Source organism: Dipodomys spectabilis, unplaced genomic scaffold, assembly GCF_019054845.1.
Source record: "Dipodomys spectabilis isolate Male_0828 unplaced genomic scaffold, ASM1905484v1 ptg000175l, whole genome shotgun sequence".
Classification (NCBI taxonomy): domain Eukaryota; kingdom Metazoa; phylum Chordata; class Mammalia; order Rodentia; family Heteromyidae; genus Dipodomys; species Dipodomys spectabilis.
This window is the reverse complement of record NW_024870852.1, coordinates 5,955,842-5,977,682: the sequence shown is the minus strand read 5'-3', so window position 1 is coordinate 5,977,682 and position 21,841 is coordinate 5,955,842. Positions and strand designations below refer to the sequence as shown.

The window sequence follows — 21,841 nt, the reverse complement described above, 5'->3', positions numbered from 1 at the left end:
TCATATGCCACTAGGACTAGAATGTTTAGAATCTAGAATCTAGAATGTTTAGATTTCCCTTGATTTCTTCATCAGAAGCGAAAGGTCTTTTTCCTATCACTTGTATCAGTGCTTGACTTTCAGGGCTTTGCTAGGTCTTATTTATCTTACAATTTTTGTGTTGAAGTCTGATCAGGCATGTCTAGCAGAGTGGATGACATCTTGAGCTCAGATCTCAATGACTGCCTTTGCAAATGGGTTTGCTTATGTGACCATCACCTACCCAGGTTGAGATCTAGAACCTCCTAACTCTCCCAAAGTCTCCTCGGCTCCTTTCCAGCAAGATTCGTTTCTCAGCAGAGATTCTGGCAAATGAGGCAAAGCTCAGAGGCCTGGCTACCAGGGGATCCACACATTCTTCACCACAAGCGAAGAACCTCACTGAGCCAACCAGAGCGTATTTGATAGTGAAATGTGTGTGGGCCTTGTCATAGGGGAAAAGTCTTTCTGCTTCCTGCCCAAAGCATGGAGGTTTATAAAGACTTGTCTCTAGGGCCTCAATGTTCGTACTTTCTAGAGACCCTTGGATGAACACATAGGACAAATGGCAGTTTGAATGTTTGGCTTGGCCAAGGGGCACTTGGAAGTCATTAGTCACTGGTCTTTTCTAGAGTAAGGACACTTAATGTCCCCCAGAGGTTCTATTTTGTTAAGATCTGCCCCTCAGATTTCAGTCCTAGCAACAAGCACACATTCAGAATTGTGTCTTGCAAATGCAAGTCCCATGTTTTTTCTTTTATACACAGCCTTTAACCACCCAGGGAAGGACCAGCTAATATCTTACACTCACCATACTTTTATTAAATACAAGGCATTGTGGTAAACACTTCACATAGATGAACTCTAATGTGTAACCAGCATTGACCAATATGTCCATCTTAGAAATGACAGAATGAAGGGAAAGACAAAACTAGAGAAAAGTGATGTCAGACTCTAGATGCTCTAGGGCCTGGGAGCTTCCCCCCTACCCCTCCCCACTGCTTCTTCCCACACAGCTCTTGGAGATCCCCATTTATACACAGGAATTCCTACCCACCACAGTAGATAGACCTTATCATGTCTAGGAGAGGAAGCACAATTCACAGGACTTAAGATTTAATTAAATTCCTGAAGAACCAGGCTCTGAAAATGCACACGTCATAAATCAGACATCCCCTCCCCCATTTCCTAAAGGCACCAAGTTATAAATTGGAGTTCTGTTTCTGGAAATCTACTTTATTTCCTAAAAAATAAAAATTGGTCATGAAAATAAAACAAAACACAGACCTGCAATTTGCAGGTGGAAAAGTGGAAAAGCGAATAAAATAAAAAAACAAAATGTGATAGATGTTAAATAGGATGGACTTTTCTGCAAAGGCTGGATGGGTTGGGGTGTCATTAAGGCAAGTGAAATGAGATTTAGTTTGGAAATACCTTCTAATTTTAGTAGTAAGATTTCCTTAGAGCAAAAACAGGCATTACTTATTGTTCCAAATACTCTGAGACCAAGCTAAAAATCGGGAGCATATTTCTCAAAACGTTACAAGGCATAAAGGCACCAGAATCTTTGAATAAGTGTTGCTGCTACATTGGTCATTTCTTCTGCTGTGCTAGAAGTTGCCCCAGGATCCTCAGTGTGATTGGTCACTGCCACGAGAATGTTAGGCTGGCAAGGAATGCAATAACGGAGGCGACAGCTTCTGGAGTACAGAGTCAGGGCGGGATCTTTCAGTTGGTCATAGGGACTTTAAGAGCCTCTGGGCATGGTCCCTCTGCCCTCATGCCATTTACAGGTTCCATCTGGTTTCTAGAAAGCAGAAATCTCAGGCACAGAGGCAAGCCCTCAGGTGGGATAGAGACACATGCTAGAAGAAGATGTCATAATGAAGAGAAATGGACAGTCACTTCTAGCCAATGACAATCTTATTTTTTCATGGCCAATTGATTAGTTAATTTCATAGGTCAATTTGACTGGGCTATGGGGTGCCCAGATGTTTGTGTCAAATATTGTTCTGGGCATTATCTGTGAGGGCACTTGTGGGTGAGCTTAACATTACAGTTGACAGACTAGGTAAAACAGATTGCCCTCACTATTGTGAATCAGTCTCTTTTCATCAGTGAAGGCCTGAATAGAACCAAAGCATTGCGCATACTGAGTCTAGCCACCCTTGAGCCAGGGCCATGGTGTTTCCTTGTCCTAAGACCTGAACAAAAACACTGTTTCTTCCTAAGGTCTTGAGTCTGCTGACTTCCAGTTTCAGACTGTGACCATACTATCAGTTCTCCTGGGTCTCCAGCTTGTTAGCCACACATCTTTTTCTACAAATCTGTTTTTTTTGTAAGTGTTTGTGTATACATACATACATATGTACATTCAAACATACATACATGCATACATATTCTATCAGTTCTGTTTCAGTCGCAATTGAAAAACAAGCATCTCAAAGGAGTGACAGCAGCTCTTCAAAGAGGAATCATTGAAAATTATGTTAAGGGAAGACCCTGAATGGCAGGTCTGCATATGGCTTGAGAACCTGCATTAACCATCTTCTAGGTGATGTCAGTAACATTTGGTCTCTGGACCAGACTATGAGCTACAAGGGCTTCTTGTCTGATGACACTGGACAGCCTTTGCCTGGGATAATGCTTTCTGTGAATTCTTACCCAGAAACACTTATCTGGATCTTGGTAATGTTGTATTTGCTCATATTAATTAGTCAATTTAAAATTTCAGCCTTCTATTAATCAATACAGAATAAGGCTTTTAAAAAGGGCTCTGAGGAGAATTCTGCTGAAGTATTCTCTTTCTCCAAACGTTCCCCTAGTCCTTTATCCATACCCGCGCCCCCCCCCCCCTGAAAAAATCTCCCTCTCATCATTTTTATTCTTTGCTCTTTGACTATGGGGTTTTTCATGATGTGTGAAGGTCTTTGCATCTGTTTGCCTCTTCTCCCATTGTTAATAAAAGGTGATTCATGCTGATGTTTTTTGTGTCATTTTGAATGCACAGGAAATTTGAAAGCAATGAATGGGGTACACAGTGTAATTCAGATGCAATTCTGAGGTTGGAGAAACATGCTGATGAGAAACAAATGAGTAAATAGTACAGGACATTAGAAGATAAACCACAAACTGGAGGCTGTCTGACCCCCAATGCCCACTACTTTCTGATTTCTCATCTCAGAAAACTGAAGGGTCATCATGGCAGGCTCTTGACCTGCCCTTTCTTCCCCAAGACTTCACCTCTCACATTTGTGGGACTCGGGGAAAGGTTACAAATAGAGATCATCAAACCATTTATATAAATATCTAAGGTAATACATATGGTAACAGCCAGGTGCCAGTAGCTCACACCTGTACTTCTAACTAGTCAGAAGGCTGAGATCTGAGGATCACAGTTCAAAGCCAGCCCATTCAGGAAAGTTTGTGAGACTCTTATCTCCAATTAAGTACCAAAAAAAAAAAAAAAAAAAAAAAAAGCAGAAGTGGAGCTGTATCTCAAGTGGTAGAGTACTAGCCTTGAGCACAAAAGTTCAGAGACAGTGCCTGAGCCTTGAATTCAAGCCCCAAGACCAGCACACACACACACACACACACACACACACACAAATAAATCAAAGTAAGAAACTATAAATAAAATGTTCTATCTTGTGCTGTGAAATACACAAATTGCCTGGAAATTAAAATTCAGTATCAGAATTATTGCATTCCTTGAATGTAGAACATGATGGTACCCAAAGCATTGCCTGTTGTTAATACCTTCTCCCTTTCTCTTCCACCCTATTCACCAATAAAGACCTTGCTCCTACATGTCCAGTCACCCCATCTTTGGATGCCAGCTCTTGTCATATAACTCCAAGCAGTAGTCCTTGGCTACTTCTCTGACCTTGTGGGGGCAGTCTTAGGAAAGAGGCCCCTGTACCCTCTTCATTTCCAGGGGACAAGATAGTGCTGGAAGAGTGAAAGAGGAAAAAGATGTCTACATCTCCAGAATAAATGATGGTGGAGTGAGGTCACCACCAACATTTCTGGCCGTGCCACTAAGCCTCCAGGGACATCCCATAGACTTTACTGGTCGGCTGAGTAAACACTGCCTGACCTATGGGACAAACCCATACATGGATTATTGAGTTCATTCTATTAACACTGGCAATTAGCTCTTTTCACAAATTGCTGCTGTGTTTCTGAGGCTCAGATCACAGTGCAAAGGGGGAGCAGGCGGAGCCTTCCCTGTACTTTGATTCATTTTCTGTTGGAGCAAAGCACCACCAACTGCAGGCCTCAGCAGTAGCTGATGGCTTAATTGCCACATGCATCTTGTGGGGAGCACTTACTTGGCATCCCTGTGCCTTTCTCCCTGGCACTGGGGAGCAGCTGACACCTGGAGGGAGGGAAGGGAGTGGAAAGGGTTGATGGCTGATACCCAGTACTGAAGGAATTGGAAAGATCTCTCTATAGCTCCCATTTAAAGTGCCACTTTATTCTTAAGAACCAGGTGATCTGATGACAGTATAACCATCAGGAACTGTACTTTAATCATTTATATATTGTATCCCCATGATCCCATGTAGAACCTGACTAGGGCTTCTGACTCTGAGCTGGTTCTTTGTGAATGGTTGTATACACATTTCATCCTTTTTCCCCCTCACTGTTCCCCCTTGGTTGTATAAATGGCCAGCAAATCCTCCCTCATCCCTTCTTGTGTTTGAGAGAGTTGTGGTTGCCACCCCACTGATGAGTTAGTTTCGTGGCCATAGGCACATGAACAGATGTGCACAAGCAGAGGATTTACGGTGCTCATGTGGTCTTGCTTAGCATATTCCATCCTGCCCTTGGTCATGAGAAAAACTGCTGGTGCCAGAGTGGGTTAGGAAGCAGATAAAGTGCTTTGTTAGACATGATCAGTGTTAACTGATTATCAGAAAGCCCTGGTGGTAAAGTTCTTTTTTTTTTGGTCATAGGGCTTGAACTCTGGGCCTGGGCGCTGTCCCTCAGCTCTTCAGCTCAAGGCTAGTGCTCTACCACTTCAGCCACAATGCCACTTCTGGTTTTTTGGTGGTTTATTGGAGATAAGAGTCTCACGGACTTTCCTGCCCCAGCTGGCTTTGAACTGTGATCCTCAGATCTCAGCCTCCTGAGTAGCTAGGATTACAGGCATGAGCCACTGGTGCCTGGACTGGTGGTGAAGTTCTAAAGCACAAATTTCAAAAGTTTGGAACTGGGTGAATTCAACCAAGTTTAGTCAAATTCAGCAGCAATAGACAACCTTTGTATCTACAGTACATACTTAGAATGAAGTGCATATTGTAAGACACTGAGGTTTTAGAATTGTTTTTACACAGAATTGTTGAAGCAATGAACTGATGAATAGATTCTCCCTTGTTAGACATAAACATCTGGTTCCAAGAAGGTGTCACCTTTGACAATCATGAAGATCAGAAAGGGAGTTCTGAGCAGATCCATTACAATTTTACATATTTCCAGCATTACCACACTCCTTTTGGTTTTGTATTAACACTCCATCCGGGAACCCTTCACATTGCATTTTAGTTAAGTCTCTTAAAACCTAACTGTCTTTCAAATCTCTGCTCAGCTTCTATCTTCTTTCTGATATTCTTCCTGGTGACATCACCCTTCCTTTCTCCAAGTTCCTTTGATATCTCAGAACATAAACTTTAACCCAGGATACACTATATATGTGAATAAATATACAGATGTGTATATATGTATGTACATATATACATATTCTGTCTCTTTCTCTCTCTCCCCACTTAGTTTTTGTATTTCTTCTCTCTTCTGGATTTCTTTCTGGGACATTTTCCTCAGCTAAACAAAGTCAGATGCCTGCTAGGATCCTTTGGATAAATTTTTGCCTTGATTGACCTTGTGTCTTCCTTGTCACTGCTTTGAGTGAGTTGAAGCTTAGAGCTATGTCAGGCATTTCATGAATGAAGCATTCTACCTGAAGGACTTTCCTGTTTTTATGGTGTTTAGTCTTTTCCAAGGGTCCCCACATGAGCTGTCTCAGTGCAGCCTCACAACAACCCTATGGTTCAAAGACCACTTATAAGACAACTATCCTCTTAAATTGCTGGTGTTAAAAATAGTTAGTAGATGTGTACATTTCTATGGAAAATAAGCAGCCAAAAGAGAGGTTTATTACCATGTACAAAGGCAAACATCAGGGTGGATTCACAATTTCTTTTTTATTTTAAGCAATATTAAATTGATCTGGACTCTGGTGAGTCACACCTGTAATCCTAGCTACTCAGGAGACTGAGATCTAAGGATCACAGTTTGAAGTCAGCCCAGGCAAAGAAATCTATGAGACTTTTATCTCCAATTAACCATCAAAATGCTAGAAGTAGAGCTGTGGCTCAAGTGGTAGAGCACTAGTCGAGCACAACAGGCCTTGAGTTCAAGCCCCAGGACTGGCACAAACAAAACAAATAGCACATTTAATTGCAAACTGAAGATGTTGTGGGCCACAGGTACCTATGTTGAATCCAGTAACAATAAAATGTGTAAATTCTAGAATGGGTTAGAAAAATTGGTACAGCTGTTTCTTAGAGATGATCAGTGTTAATGGAAGATCTGAAAACCCTAGGGTGGGAAGGTGTCAAAGTACATGTCTCAGGTTTATAGATCTCTTGGATTAGACTGTCTGGGAAGCATAGAAGATCAGCTCTCAGATCTTTCTTGCCCTATTGGGAGAATTGTCCATTCACTCCCTTGCTGGCGTACTCTGGCTCAGCCTTGTGACTTGCCTTAGCCAATGAAACCTGAACAAAAGTAACATGGGTAGAAGCTTAAAACGTGTTTGTAGGGCTGGGCATGCCCTTTACTTTTTCTGCATTCACCATGAAAACACTCAAACCAAAACAAAATTCTAGCCTTTTTACATGTGGCTCCCTCAGAATGATCCTGAAATAAAAGTGACCTGCAGCCCTACAACCATGGCCAGCTGAAACCCAGTGAGATTAAAAAATTAACAGATCCACTGACTTGTGAGAAAAAGAAATACTTAGTGTAAGCCACAAAGGCTTGAAATTGTTAGCAGAACAATAGCTGATTGACATAGCAATGGGACTTGAGCATGGATATAGTTTTAACCTAAAGCTAATATATACTTTGGTTTGGGAACCAGGAAGGCAGAACTTGCTGTGCTTACAAAAGTAACATCAAATAAATAGGAGGCTTATTCTAAAAACAGTACTGGTATTCTTTATATTTTTACAAAGAGTTCAGTTATTTGGCCACTCACCTCTGTAAGCACATCATTAACCATCACACAACCATATTGTTTTAGATAGTGTGAGGGTCCTTCATTGAGTGTCCTAATCTTACATTGTATTTCACTGTGTAAATCAGCTTTATTGTAGGAAAATCCTTCTCATTTGTGTTCAGATGATGGAGAAAAATTATCTAGAAAAATAGATTTGTTTTTGCCATACTTCTCAAAAGTCTCAATAAGTATGATGTAAAAGGGAGGGTGTCTTTCTGGGTACAGTACGACCCACGTCATGGAGCCTTTTCTACTTTCATCAACATTAACATTGGCTGATTTCACTTATAGAGACTTCATAATTCTTCCAATCACTCTTAGAAAATAAGGTGAGGTCCTTCTGGAACATTTATGATTTTGTTGTTGTTGTGGTGTGTCCTGACCCGCAGGACGTCAACCAGGGCAGTGAACCTAAGCTAGAAGGAATGAAGGGACAAGAGACACGAAGAATGACAGCAAGACAAGGATTCTGATCAAGCTGCAAATTTCTATTTTTCACACAGGGGTATTTATATGCTTGGAATAAGGAAGCTTTTTCATTGGCCGTTAAGGAAGCTTTTTCATTGGCCATAGCAGTGCAGGATGTTTACTTAGGGCAGGGGGAAAGGGTGGTCGTTAGCAGTTGCAGGATGTTTGCTTAGGGCAGGATGAGGGTCGGATTCTGTAAACTCAGCCTCAAGATGTTCCAGTGAGATAGTCAAGCCTATTATGTTGAGAGACTCAACTTTTGGCTCCCGACAGTGGTGGTGGTGGTAGTAGTAGAACCTTGGGCTAGGATGTAGCTCAGTGGCAAAGTACGTGCCTAGCAAGTGCAATGTTCTGGGTTCAATCCCCAGTACCAAAAAAGAAAAGACCAAAAATCACCCTGCTATAACAGTGTCTACTATGTTTAGCACATCCTGAGACCAAAGGACTTGGGCTGTCCTCTGACTCTGAAATGCTGGCATGTATAAGGACTGGCCTGGAAGCCAATCAACTTGGGTGCTAGCCTTGGCTCCCTGCAAACAGATGGGAAGACTGGATGGATGCTCTGTGGTAGTCCGGCATCCATATTCTGCCTTTTTTTGCTAATAGCACTGGTGTCTGGGGACACCACCAAATAAGAGATTCCATTCTTCCATAGTTTAAGAGATGGCCTCCTAGCTGAGATTAGAACCCTCACAGGGTTTCTCCCTAAACTTTTAAGCTTTAAGAGAATGGAAATAATTGCTAGCCAGGTGTCATATGTGTAATCCTAGCTGCTCAGGACGCTAAGGATCACAGTTCAAAAAAAATCAATGAGCCTCTTATCACCAATGAACTAGCAAAAAGCTAGAAGTAGAGGTGTGATTCAAGTGGTGGAGCACTAATCTTGAGCAAGAAAAGCCAGACCCTGAATTCAAGCTCTAGTACCACCATATACACATGCACACAAAAAGACAGAGGAAAGAGTTGCCATGCTACTTCATTGCAGCGATGCCCAGATTACACTACTGACCAGCTCTTTTACATAGACTCTCTGTGTCTGCTGTCTCCTTATCAGTTTTGTGTAGTAACAAATTTCTTGGAATTAAATTAGTCAGTCAGGGGCTGGGAAGGTGGCTCAGTGGTAGAGCACTTGCTTTGCATGCATGAGGCCCTGGGTTCAATTCCTCAGCACCACATAAGCAAAAAGAAAAAAGCCAGAAGTGGTGCTGTGGCTCAAGTGTAGAGCACTAGCCTTGAGCTGAAGAGCTAAGGGACAGTGCCCAGGCCCAGAGTTCAGGCCCCATGACCAGACCCAAAAACAAAATAAAACAAAACAAAATTAGTCAATCAACCAAGGATTCGAGGGCCTGGGAAGGTACGTGGTCAGTGTTGTCAAATGAACGTTTTTATACTCAGAAAAAAAATGGCACAAAGCAGGAAAGTGAGCAATGAGGTCATGTGGTGGGTTGGTGGCGTGAAAGGGTGGGAACTCTGGCGTTGAGGCTCCCACGGAACTTTCAAAAGGAAATCCTGCAAAGATGTATTTGAGACAGTGACCAACCTATCCACACCTCCACAGCAACCTCAAGAGTAATGACTAATGAAGAACAAAGCCCCTGTTAGCCAATTAGTGAAAACCAAAAGTCACAAGAACACTCAATCTGAACATGAGGCTAATAATATCAAGAAAATCAGAATGGTGGCCAGTATTCTCTATAAGTTCCTTTCTGGGTAAAAATGTGATAGATATCTCTTATCTAGCCACAAGAGGTATTGTTATGTGGCTAGAAAGTGAAATCTAACTGGGGCCAACAGTCCTGTGAGTCTTTATTCCTTTTTCTGGGAATACTCAATGGTGAAGGTCATGTCTCTTGGATCTGCCTGGACTATGGGCTCTGGAGAATCAGGGAGACTGATTGGGTCAATCATCCATCACCCTCTTTACCATTTGTTAAGTAGGAATGGAAGTCCAATTAACTCACTGAATTGAAGACTGATCATTTTTTCCTAACAATCTCTCTTATAAAAACGAAAGATAAATACATGGTATTTCTACTTGATAAGGGGAGTAAACATTTTAGTCAAACATTAAAATCTATACTCAACACACAAAGTTCTAGTTTTCTAAATAACCACCATCTACTATACCATAATATGACTACATTTCGCCTTGCTTTCCTGATCCCATGGCTGGTATCTTAACTTATGTAGAAAGATGAACTCGTGAGAAATCTCTGCCTCATTAGCAGAAATGATCAGAAACAGTTCATTCTCTGGCTGTTGGAATATAGTACAAATTGGCTTCCAGGAACATCCCAGTCTACATAGACAGATTTGTGTTGTTGCTGAGTAAAATTACAGAAATTTGCAAAGTATTGATGGTCAAAGCTAAAATGCCATTTCTAAGGAACTGCGATTGGATGTTCCTAGGAAAATTTCCCCATCTCTTTCTGAGTCAACTCCCTGATTAGCAAACACAGCTTTCCCTAACACTTGTCATTTATTTAAAATGCCACTCTTGTTGGGTACTGGTTGGCTCGTATCTATTCTAGCTGTTCAGGAGGCAGAGAGCTGAGAATTGGAGCTTGAAGCCAGCCCAGGTAGGAAAGTCTGAGATTCTTACATCCAAAAATTAACCACAAAAAAGGCAAAAAGTCAAGCTGTGGCTCAAGTGGCAGAGCACCAGTCTTGAGCAAAGAACACTAAGGGACAGTATCCAGGCCTTGAGTTCAAGCCCTGGCACTGTCACTATTAATGAAAGTTCTAAGTGATAGCTGCTTCTGTTTAAAGGTGGGTTTTTAAAAAAATTAAATAGATGGCCAAATGAAAGGGAGTTAGGATAAGGAACTGATGTTAAAAAATAGAGAAAAGTAAGTAGTCAACCTAATAGTTTGAGAAATAACTCAATTGCCAGCCTATATGCCCAAATTGGGATTTATGATGTGTAATTTGGGTGCAGTGACACCTTGGATCCGATATGTATCTGTGCACCTTCCTTCTCTAATCTTGTCTGAAAGGGATGGACAGATACTGGGGTTTGGATAGCAATATTCCAAAGCATGAGGTTCCGATATGCAGAGCTGGGGATATATTCTCAGAACTAAAGTCTCTGAGCTTTCCCCAACCCTGTCTCTTGGCCATCTTTAATTCTCCTTCAGCTCCCAAGTTTAGGGAAAACTTTGTTTGAAGATGGCTTATGTGATCAAGGGACATTTCCTTCCTAGAAGGAATGTAATTGTTGTAAAACCTCATTAACTAGGAATGACTACTCCCTCCCCACCAAACACAAAGTGGAAATAAATGATCACACCATGGTCTCTTCTCTGAGCTCATTCATTTCCCTTTAAAAAAAACTAAAGTACCTCAAAAATTCTACAGCTCCCCTTCCTAAAGAGAGTTATAGTTTGGATTTGGAATGTTCCCTAAGGACCCATTTGTTAAAGACTATCACCAACCTGTGGCACTATTGGAAGGTGATGGGATCTTTTGGAAGAAAGGTTCCACTGTTCTTTGCTTCTTGGTTGCCATGAGATGAATAGGTCTCCCCTTGCATGATGCCACAGACCGAAAGCAACAGGACTTTAAACAGCCACAGATGGAAACCTCTATCCCCCTGAGTCAAAATAGATCTTCCCTCTCCATCAGTCAATTCTCCTGGGTACTCTGTCAGTGATGGGATGCTGAGTAACACAGTGCACTGATGCCCAACCATCTGGACTTTCTATGAGTTTCATGTTTTAAGTGGCTCCCACACACATGTGCTCATTAACACATTCATAGGCTTTTTCTCCTTTTAATCTGCCTGTTGTCAGCTTATTTCAGCAGAGTGAATGACTCGGACCTTCAGAGGGGAAAGGCAAACTTCCCTTGGCCTCTCCAAAGAGGAGCAGATCCTCTGAGTTAACATTCTTTTTGGTGTAGATGCCCCCTCCCATGTCCTTCATGTGAATTATTTAATGAAAGCAACAAGGATCATTGCCAAACCTATTTTGTTGAATTTTTTGTTGCTTGCTGATTTTCTCCTGGAATATTTGAGAGTTGGGTGGTGGAGTTATTTGTTGTGGGGTGAGGGGGAGAGATGCTATTTATAAGTTTGACAATTTCAGGCACGGCTTTCCATTCTGGTTTTTCATTCCCTGTAATGACAGACCAAATCAGCTCTTTCTGAAAGCAAGATTTAAGCTGGTAATTTCGTATTTAGTATTAGAAAGTCACCTCACCAACGTAGACACCTGCTTTCATGAGATATGTATTAACTATTGGAGACTGATGGCTCCAATTTTCAACTTGGCCTTGGCACAATTTTGTTTCACCTAACTTGCTGTGAGATAACTGAGGCACTGTCATGATCTTGAAGTTTCCTTCCTGCCTGGCCAAATAGTTTCTGAGGCATAGTGGGAATCATGTCTGTTTTTCTGCCACTGTGCTGAAGTGCAAAATATTCTAAGAGTGGCATTTTGCAAGTTGCTAAATCAAGAAACTTGATGCTGTTAAGAGGATAGGACAGTGCAGTGAGATTTACCATCCCCAGAAATGGGATTGAGCAGCATTATGATTAACTTCATGAGCACTTAAGGGACCAGACACAGATCAATTATCTGTGCACACAGCTCCATTCCCTGAGCACAGGAGGCTCTGGTCTCTCCAAGTCTGTGTCTTTTATGACCCAGTTGGGTCCCACTACATTCTTCCAGCCACATTTGTCTCTCCCATTTTTGAATTCTTCTGACTGGTTTGCTGGTCATGAGTTCCTCAAGCAGGGAAGAGATGAGAAAATATCACTTTTGCTGAATAGAGCTCTTCTGAAAGAACAAATTCATCAATATTTCTCTTTGTAGCTGTATGATTTGTTTAGACTCTCAGCTAAAAGAACACATTCAAAGCAATCAAAAATAATATCCAAATATTCAATTTCTCTTCTGGTGTTTCTCAAATAGCATAAATAAAAATGTTTCAAGTCTTCAGACACACTCCTTCAGCTCCATAAGCTCCACTGCCAGCAGGAGAATTATAAGTTTAAGGCCCACTTGGGCTACATAATGACTACCCTTCTGTCAAACAAAAACAAAAAAAGTGTCTACACTCTCTGCAACCCAACTTCAACTAATGAAGAAAAATATGCATTACGAAAGATTTGGCTTTGTTACCTGATTCTATAAAGGATGAGTAGCTGGCTCCATGATTTTGTCCTGCCCCTTTATTCCTCTTGATTTTTCCATCAGAAAATCCATTCCCTAGACTCAGTACTATGGTTCAGACAAAGCCAGCCACACATCCCAGCTCTGAGATGGCCACATGACCCAGGTTTGGACAACTGGTCCAGATATGTAGGGAAGTCAGAGTAGGACAGTTGTTCATTATATCTTCTCTGTTCTCTCTCTCTCTCTCTCTCTCTCTCTCTCTCTCTCTCTCTCTCTCTCTCTCTCTCTCTTTCTCTCTCTCTCTCTCTCTCCCTCCCTCCCTCCCTCTCTCTCCCTCTCTCCCTCCCTCCCTCCCTCCCTCCCTTCCTTCCTTCCTTCCTTCTTTCTTTCCACCCATTTCAGGGTCAGATTCTCTCTCCCTGTTCATAATTATTATCCTTAAAATGAGATTTTGAAAAGCATATCAAGGGATATGAGATCCCTACATCAATAAGGCAGGAGAAGGAAACTAGCAGATTAGTACATGTCATTGGACAGATACTGATATAATCCCATATTTCTCAATCTATAAAACACCCCTGAGGACTTCCCAAGAAGAGAAACTACAATTCTACTTGTCCACTGCTATAGATTTTGCTTCCCTGAGTGTGCAGTCTTTGCCAGCTTGCATATCTATTGTGTGGCACAACTGGACATACCTTGATTTCTGCTTGTTCTTGGGATGAGCAGACCCAGACTCCTTGTCCTCCATTTGAACTCCTCCTTCAGACATGCTGATCTGGTCTATAGGCCCCTGAGGTGGATGGTCTGACTGCTTGCAATTGTCATTTGAGCATGTTAGGAGAAACTCTGTCTCATTAGCCTTCTGTGCACCTTCAATGGTCTAAGAACAGACATTTGCCCTAGTCATGGTGTGATGGTATCTGGGGAGAAAAGAAGAATGAGAAGCAGGGCATCTTTCCTCAGGGTGGCAGTGATGGGACCTGCAAGTGACCTGAGAGACCATTGTGAGTTCAGGGACTGCATCACTTAAGTCTTACAGAAGAACTACAGCAGAGAATGAGAAACTTAGATGCAAAGGCCTGGAGGGAGCCAAGGATCCTGTCCTCTCCTCTGACCCTTGTGGATACTAAGGTTGAGGATCTTTTACACAGTGGATGCTATGGAGTAGAGACCATTAGTTCCAGGGTTAAGACTTCAAGTTGTTGAGCCACTGCCTTTCTTTTGTTTGTTTGTTTTTTTCATTTTAAACACGAAGTTTGCTTAAACAAGAAGATGCTTGACTTGAAGGGAAAACTATCAAGGATTCTTTTTTTTAAGAGAAATTTATCTCTACTTAAAAACAGATTGCCCTACATGTAACAGCTATATACAAAAAAGTTATAAAATTGTCCTTGATTTTACAATGATAAATGAAAACATAAAAATTCTCCAATCAAGAAACGTGAGGATTTTTTTGTTAAAACAGCGAGAGCAAAATAACTTACTGAAATATCAAGATAAAATCTGACTGAGCATGGCACTAATGGAGAAGGGGGATATTTTCACAGGACCAGTATTTTTCCTCATCCCATCTCCATTTGATGTCAATCACCACTGGCCATTTAGTTTAAAAGAAAAAAAGAAAAGAAAAAAGAAAAACAATACGCTTGTGCACATACACCAGATACTTTATGTACAATAAAGAAATGGGGAAGGTGAAAATGAAAGAATAAACTATACTGTAGTCAGGATGTGGTGGAACCAAATTGCAGTTTTCTAATTAAGAATGTATTCTCGGTCTATAAGAACAAAGTTCTGGAGTAAAGTAGCAGGTTCTCTTTTTTAGTAGACACCTCCTGTCTGCTGTTGGAACACATCAATTGTATCTTCATTCATTTCCAACTGTGCAGGTGTGTCTGTGTCATTGATTGGCTGCCCATCAAATCGGAATCTGATCTGCCTCATTGACAAACCCTGTGGTTCACAATAGCTTTCATTAACTTAATAAGTGGTGTATGCTTCTTCATCTTAAACTGCACCACAGAACCATCCTGTCCTGCCAGCTTCAAATGAATATGATTGTTGTTCTCAGTCTTGACTCCTTCCTTGGGCTTTTCGTCGGTCATGGCGAGCCTGGGAGTCTCCTCAGATGTTGCTTCCCAAAAGAGGTCCCCGGTGCGCACCGAACCAGCACTCAGGCAGCGGCTGGAGGAGGTCCAGCCGCTGCTTTTCTCTAAGAGGTTTCTCTCTATGCCCCTTGACTTCCTTTCATCCCCTAACTGATGTCATCTTTGCTCGTTCATTGAGTTAGCCATTCCAAGAAATAGTTCATCAAAGAGAATCCGGGGTGGATTTGGATGGTAGCAAATTGGCTTAGCTGAAACTGGGCTTCCCAGAATCCCTTTCTACTTAGACTCAAGTGATGATGGGCTGCAGGAGACATCCAGGGTGAGATTTGGAAGATGAATGCTACAACAGGAGCCTGGGTCACCACACACCTGCAATGTATTTCTCTGGGTGTCAAGTGAGCGATATACCAGCCTTTGAGCTGTGTATACATGTTGATGAGCACAGCGAGAGCAATAAGGCCAACCACCTTCTAGGTGTCCTCAAAGTTGAGGTTTCTTCCCTCTGGAGAAGGTGTCTGTATCAGGTAGGATACTGAAATCCCATTACATGATGATAGCAATCACCTTAACAATGATATGTAGGGCAGGGAATATCTTTACAGTACATGGAAGATTTTGCCATGATCAGTTTTGTTAAAAAGTCCTAATGATGTAAACGACTACTAATGTAAAAGAAAAATATTATATTGAGAAAAAAGGGTTGGGAGATTTATTAGGCTGAGGCTTTACCTAGCATAGCCAGGAACTGATAGTGTTTAAAACAGATAAGTCAAAAACGTATGACCTTGATTATGTTATTATTATTTTTTTTTAGTGAAGGAAGCATTTTTCTGGTTTGAAGAAATGTTGAAAGTAAGTGGCTTTGGATAGCCTAACCTGGAGATAGGAGATTGTGGTTTTTTTGTTATAAGTGTTTCAGGATATAGTCATTTAAATCCAGACCTTAAAAAAAATAAAGTCCAGATCTATTCTTAGTATAGAATTGTGGAAATATGATGACTAGAATTTGGACAGAACATTTAAGAGCTCCCCTGGTATAATTTCAATTTGTTTGCAAGGGGAAAAAAAGAACATAAAAGAAAAAGAAAAAAATCCCAACCATTTACTGCAATACACAGAGACTGAAATCATCTATGGATGAATGTCCAAATCTTTATTTCCCCTGCAATCCAAACTCAGCACAGTAAGCAATTAAGTCCAATTTTAAAAGCAGACAAAATTCATATTGCTCTGTTATGCTCTCATCAGCTCTTGGACCACCTTCATATAGACATAATTAAGTAGAAGAAATTAAGTTAATCTTTCTATCATGGATATGGGTTACATGACACAAAAACTCTGTAATTACCATGAAGATATACAAATATACAGATATACAACTCTTGAAGTAAAGAACAAAGCTATAACCAATCCTATTAAATGTCCAGATCTAGTCTCCTAGCAAAGCTGAGACCAGGGTCCACCATGGGTGAGTTCTCACCCATGAAGACATGTGGTTATTGCCCAAAGCAAGGCAATAGTCTTGTTATATTGAAATGAGGGACTATGAGGCCCCAAATACCCTCCTATGCAAAAAATGCCCATACTGCCAGTTGCCAATCTGACATTCCCACCTCTATTCATTCATTTCTCCAGAAATCAGGAAGACTCAATATGCCAGCACAGTAATCTAGAAGAATGAACTTATTATAACCTGCTAGCCCGTTGTCATACATTCCCAGTATCTCTTATAGAAAGCTGGATCCTGTGGAATAGGACAGAGGAAAGAGTTTTGTTTTTCGTTTTCAGAGAGACCCTAGAGGTATAAAGAACTGTTGTGAATGGCAGCCTTAGAGTTGTACAGCATATACCCATGGGTTTCACTGGATTGTCAACTCTGTGTCACTGGGGAAATGGGAGAATCAGATGAACTAAAGGATCAGAAAACATGCTGGTGGGTGCAAAGTAGGTGAAAGTGAAGCTCCAGTGACCTGTTGTGGTTTCTTTTTTTTTTGGTGCAGTCATGGGCCTGAACTCTGGGCCTGAGCGCTGTCCCTCAGCTCTTCAGCTCAAGGCTAGCGCTCTACCACTTGTGCCACAGCGCCACTCCCAGCTTTTTTCTTTTTGCTTATGTGGTGCTGAGGAATCGAACCCAGGGCCTCAGGCATGCAAGGCAAGCGCTCTACCACTGAGCCACCTTCCCAGCCCCATGTTCTGATTTCTTGTTCACATGCTTTGACATACAAAGTCCAGTGCAGTGTTCAAGAGTGTTAATAGCATAGCTAACTCTGGCCATCGGAAGATGAACTGAATGACACACATGGCTGTGAATTAAGGCAGAAATGTTAAAGAGGATTCTCTCCTACAAGTGCCAGTGAGACACACCTAAGGAGAGGAAAGGGTCTGTAGCCTGTAGCACTATTCGTGTAGATGATTCGAAAGCTCTGGCAAAGGCCCTTTCACCCTTAAAGATTCCATGGAGAAGTCTTTCCAGGCGTTCCTCAAGTGTCCTGTCACAGCCCTGTCACCCAGTACCACTGAGTCTTAGACTGATCAATTTGTTTAAGTTGCTTGGGTTGAGAGATTATGCCCCTTCTGTGAACACTGGGCAAAACATACAGGCACTTCTCATTAAGCCATTTTAAAACTAATAGCTGATGGGCTGGGAAGGTGGCTCAGTGGTAGAGCACTTGCCTTGTATGCATGAGGCCCTGGGTTTGATTCCTCAGCACCACATAAGCAGGAAAAAAAAACTGGAAATGGTGCTGTGGCTCAAGTGGTAGAGCACTAGCCTTGAGCTGAAGAGCTGAGGGACAGCACCCAGGCCCAGAGTTCAGGCTCACGACCGGACCCCCCTCCCCAAAAAAATTAAACTAATAGCTGAATGGGTGCTTACAAAGAATTAAAGTCCTAGTGACTTTTTTACTTTCTCAAAAACTTGACCTAACAAATAAGCAAAGCACACAGTTGCATAATCAGTCATTGGCTCCCACTTCAAGTCTCCAGGGAAGGTGGTACATGTCATTTCTTTTTAGAGAAACAATGCCATCCATCCATCCATCCATCCAATCCATCCATCCATCATTCATCTACCCATTCGTCCATCTACGCATCCAAGGAAGGGTAAGTAACTTCTGTTAACATGAAATGCTAGCAGATTGACCCGCATGCTCTGTGCTAATCAGCTCTCTACTCTTCCTTTTGGAAGCTGGCTGTCCTTAGATGTACATGTCTTCTGTTTCACTTCAGGGGTGATCTCTCATGAGTACTTTTTTTCCCCACAAGTATTTTTTTTTTGAGACAAGGGATCAAAGCTGTCCTGTTCTGGGTCTCATTATGCAAGACAATTTGGTTCCTGCACTAATCTTCTATCTTATTATCTGGGCTCCATCTTCTGTTCTATTTTCATGATTTAGAAATCAAGCAACAATGATACGTGATGGTTTCTCAATAAACTGAGTGGTATATTTGAATCTACAAAATTTGAATACTTACCTGTGATTGTAAATATTAAGGTATGACTGGGTTTTATTACGAGAAAAGGGGGAACGTCAAAGATTTCTGGGGTCCAGTAGAGAGGGATTTCAAGATTACCAGCGATTCATAAAGATGAAATGAACAATGTCTCAATCACCTGAGACTGTAAGAAGTTTTGTCATAGTCAGGAAGGGACCAGTGTGTCTGCAATCCCTTCTTGATGATGAAGGAGGTGATAGCAGTAGCTGCCCTTCTTTTGTTTAGAGCTCCCTATGGGCCAGATGCTTCACATGCACCTCTAGTTTGAACATGTCTTCCAGAGTTCATGCATCAGAAATCTAATTCCTAAATTCGTGTTAGTGTTTTTTGGGGCTGGGGCATGTGACATAATGAGGCTTACTTAGATGGGGTTGTGCGGATGAAGCCTTAGTGACAGTCAGCGTTAGTAACTTTGTAAGAAGAGAAAAAGAAAACTGAGCTGCTTGCTCTGTCTCTGTATGTAATGTACTTCATTATAGAGACATAAAATAGACTGAAACATATGCCTCACTGGATCCTAACAAGTTTGAAGCATAGGTGCTGATGCTTGTTATACAAATGAATAACCCGAAATTTAGAGAAACAATGTCATTTGCCAAAGGTCACACCACTGATCAGGGGATGTAAAGAAACTTGAACCCATGGTCTCCCAACTCCCAATATCCTCTCAGGTGTGATCTAGAAATCCTTCCCTAGAATGGAGGAATGTACTTCAGTCCATAATCTCTATTCATGGTGACCCACGAAGAATGAACATAAGATCATTTTTTTACCCACTGCCTGTAGGAAATGACAAAGATATATGAGCAAATATATTTAGGGATCTTTCCTTTAGGCTTTTGATTCATTTTATAACTCTAAAACCATGAAGCTTATTGACTTGCCAGTCAATAGAATCAAACTAAAATTACTCAGATGCACATGATGTGCTCTCTGGTGATGGGAGGAAAGGAGAAAAAAGAGCTCTGACATGTAGCTGATTTGCTGATTTGCTTGGTGTAAATAGTTCCCGCATGGCTAATCTCAATTTTTCCCATTTGAAAGCTCTTAACATGGAGTTGGAAAGAGACCCACAGAGTGGTGATTTCTGGAGAGGATTAACTAAGGGGAGACCTTCTCTGTATGTTGGTAGCATCCTTCCATAGGCTCCGATGGAATCAAAAGAAGGTAGCACAGGTTAGTCTGTCTTTTTCTGCTTCCTAGCCTCCATGATGTGAGCTGCTCTGCTCTGCCACTCCCTCCACAGCATGACGAGCTGAAACTGAACAAACAAAACAAACAAGCAAACAACAACAACAAAACAGACCCTTTACTCCCGTAAGTTGTTTATATCAGGTATTTCATAAGATGAAAATCTGACTATAACATAGTGCTTTACATTTACCCAGCTTCACACCTGATCTTCACAGTAGCCTTGTCAGCTGTGTTTGGTGGATGAGAAACCAAAGCTTTGTGTGTTTTTTTCCAAAGTCCCACAGGGACTGGGGGGGAATAGAGTCTTGAGCTTGCCTCCCTCCCTCAAGTTTAGGTACTTTCATATATAAACTCATCACTTCCTACAGGAGGTAAGCTCAGGGCAATGCCATCATTGGCTCCTAAACTTGGGCATCACATGGTTCTGTTTATACACAGTTTCTAACTCTAGTTTAAAACAGATTGGTAGTTTTTGTCATTGCTTTTGCCTTTGTAATCTGATTTTCCTTTTTACATAGGTCAGTGTCTGTCTCCTGTCAATAGCATATTTTCAGTAAAAGGAATGCAATAATTCCACAGTTTTTCATTACTCTTAAGTACAGGGGAAGATGAACAATTGGCTTAAAAAGCACCAAAGTTGATTGTTTTCTCCCACATAATATACTTTAAATTCAGGTAAACTACTCTCGTGTGACCAGCAAGGACATATGGAAAAATACTTGAGAATTCATGAAATGAGTTTTATGGAGCCAAAGGAAAATTGTACACCTCATTGTACCTTGAAAACAGGAACTGAAAGTATTAAAAATATTTCATGTAATAATAGTGTGATGCTTAATCATAAGTTATTATGCCTATGTACTCATGTCATATACTTACTTGTAAAAGAATTAAGAAAAAACTACCGGGGCAAATATGAATGTCAAAGTGTCATAGCTGGTTTTATCTATCTGTCCTTAATGCTCTCTAATTATTCCAGCCTTTTCAAAATTCCCAAAAGGACAGAATATTCAAATTTATCTTTTTTAAAGCAAGAACCATTTAAGGACTTAAATTCAATACAGATGCTTTAGAGCTATAGAATATCCAAAGTTATTGAATTCTACTTTAGTAATCTCTTTTGTTTCTGTTTTTTGTTTGTTTGTTTTTTGTCCATCTTGGGGCCTGACCTCTGGGCCTGGGCGCTGTCCCTCAGCTCTTCAGCTCAAGGCTAGTGCTCTACCACTTGAGCCACACTGCCACTTCTGGCTTTTTTTTTCTGCTTATGTGGTGCTGAGGAATTGAACCCAGAGCCTGATGCATGCATGGCAAGCACTCTACCACTGAGTCACCTACCCAGCCCTGGTTTTGTTTTGTTTTAAAGAGCTCATTTTCAACATAATCAGAGTGAAGATATTATATTGCTTTCTAAGATTCTGAGTTTGTTGATATATTTATGTATACATGTATTCATATATATGATATATACATACATATGTACCGATAAGTAGACACACCTTACACGTATATACCCATGTATGCACATGAATACATATATACATGCATATATAATGCATATGGGTATGGCTTAAAGCGGTAAACAGCTGTGACTCCAACGCAATGTTGACAGATGAAGATCTTGTTGAGATGCTTCACTAAAACAAAACCATATTAGGAAGTCCTGATTCTGTCATATTTAAAGTCAGTGGCACCTCTTTGTTGTTTTTAATTCTTGAAGTTTTCCCCTTGCTGTCTCTGTAAGTAAATATGTTATGAAAATTAAATATCTTCTAGTTCATTTTCCACCAAGAAATTTGGGTTAAGCAAAAAAGAAAACAATCTCTAGTTTATTTGTGACTATGTTGCTTTTGCAAAATCTGGGGAGAAAGGGATCATTTTACTGGCAAATGCTCTACCTGCCTACTGGTTTTCAGTCCTCTGATAGAGTTCTCTGGTTACAAGGAAGAAAATAAAATGTTATTCTCTGCCACCAACTCTCTGTTCTCACTTTGAGTACAAACAGCCAGCCTATAGGAGAATACTCAGCCTCTTGGTAAGGTGCCATATGCCAACACAGTTTCCTTCTTTCTTTCTTTCTTTTTTTTTTTTTTTGTTGTTGGTCGTGGGGCCTGAACTCTGGGCCTGGGCACTGCCTCTCAGCTCTTCAGCCA

General features: G+C 41.2%; 1 pseudogene; it reads right to left on the bottom strand.

The window, feature by feature from the left end:
- Positions 1–14,646: 14,646 nt before the first annotated feature.
- On the bottom strand, positions 14,647–14,999 carry LOC122120477 (annotated as a pseudogene).
- Between the last annotated feature and the right edge of the window lie 6,842 nt (positions 15,000–21,841).